This window comes from Moschus berezovskii, chromosome X (assembly GCF_049115385.1).
Source record: "Moschus berezovskii isolate FMDL1 chromosome X, NW_MosBer_1.0, whole genome shotgun sequence".
In the NCBI taxonomy this organism is placed as follows: domain Eukaryota; kingdom Metazoa; phylum Chordata; class Mammalia; order Artiodactyla; family Moschidae; genus Moschus; species Moschus berezovskii.
In genome coordinates this window covers 94,090,899-94,092,634 of record NC_142488.1, presented here as the reverse complement: position 1 = coordinate 94,092,634, position 1,736 = coordinate 94,090,899, and the positions used below count along the sequence as shown (strand labels likewise).

The following is a 1,736-nucleotide window of genomic DNA, read 5'->3' as shown; positions in this document are numbered from 1 at the left end:
ACCTTAAGTTGAACAGTGTTGCATGTGGGAATTGTGCTTGCTTTTATTATTCTGTAACAGAGCCTCATGTAGATTAGTGTTACAGAGTCTGATATCCAGCATAACTTTTAGGTCCCGGCTCTGCAGCGCTCTGGTCGGCGGTCAGCGGCGCTCCTATCAGGGTTCCGCCAGCCTTTTCCTCGCTGTCGCTGCTCTTGTCGCTGCTGCCTGCTCTGCGGGATCATGGTGTGCTTCCGCCTCGCCCCAATTCCGGGCTCTAGGTTCCTTCTCCTCTGCCTCTTCCTGGGCGCTGTCTCATCTTATGCATTGGAACTTAATTTGACAGATTCAGCAAAAGCCACTTGCCTTTATGCAAAATGGCAGATGAATTTCACAATATGCTATGAGACCACAGACAAGCATAATAAAACTGTAACCATTTCAGACCTTGGTGCTGCAACCTACAATGGAAGCTTTTGTGGGGACGACCAGAATGGTCCCAAAATAGCGGTGCAGTTTGGGTCCGGTTTTTCCTGGATTGTAAATTTTACAAAAGAGGCATCATCATCTGCATCTACTTATTTAGTCGACCACATCTCATTTTCCTACAACACTAATGACAACACATTTCCTGATGCGAAGGAAAAAGGTGTTTTTACTGTTAATTACCATGTGGCACTCAAGATTCCATTGAATGAGATGTTTAGATGCAATAGTTTGTCAACCTTAGAAAACAGTGATGTTGTCCAGCACTATTGGGATGTTCATGTACAAATGGCACAGTGAGCTCAACAGAGTTTTTGTGTGATAAAGATAAAACTGTAACCAATGCCGTACCCATCGTTCCCACCACTGCGCCATCTCCAACAAAACCAGTGGTCGGATCCTATTCAGTTGTAAATAGCAACGGTACCTGTCTTCTGGCTACCATGGGGCTGCAGCTGAACGTTACTCACGATAAGGTTGCTTCAGTTTTTAATGTCAATCCCAACACAACCAACGCTACTGGCAGCTGCCAACCTCAAACTGCTCTGCTCAGGCTGAGCAGCAGCAACGTCAAGTATCTCGACTTTGTCTTTGCTGTGAAAAATGAAAAACAATTCTATCTGAAGGAGGTGAATATCACCATACTTTCGGTTAATGGCTCTGTATACAGCATTTCAAATACCAATCTCAGCTCCTGGGATGCTCCCCTGGGAAGTTCTTATATGTGCAACAAAGAGCAGACTGTTTCTGTGTCTGGAGCATTTCAGATAAATACCTTTGATCTAAGGGTTCAGCCTTTCAGTGTGACAGAAGGAAAGTATTATACCGCCCAAGAGTGTTCGCTGGATGATGACACCATTCTAATACCAATTATAGTTGGTGCTGGTCTTTCAGGCTTATCGTTATAGTGATTGCTTACCTAATTGGCAGAAAAATATTTATAATCAAGAAAATATTCAATCAAGTGTCCATATCAAATCAGGAATTGGCCAGACCCCACCTGGGTTCCTATCTGGCCATGAAGAGAGTGTTGAGAAGTTTTCCTTGAAGAAGGCTAATTTCAGAATTCAGAAAAGCTTGAAAATTGTGTTCTGAGAAGTAGTTTTTGGAGGAAGAAATACTTTGAGGGAAGTAGATATGCTGGTTTTCCTCTTTTGCAAGGGAAGAATTCCCCTGACACTATGTTGCCCCAGTATACAGAGGTAAGACCAATAAGTGAAAATTATAGGATGGAATATTTGAGCTCAGTATAGTGAAACACTTTCAACCAC

The 1,736-nt window shown here is 43.1% G+C and overlaps 1 pseudogene; it reads left to right on the top strand.

Annotated features, from left to right (window-relative positions):
- Positions 1-222: 222 nt before the first annotated feature.
- Positions 223-1,378, top strand: LOC129563970 (lysosome-associated membrane glycoprotein 2 pseudogene; annotated as a pseudogene).
- The last annotated feature ends 358 nt before the right edge of the window (positions 1,379-1,736 follow it).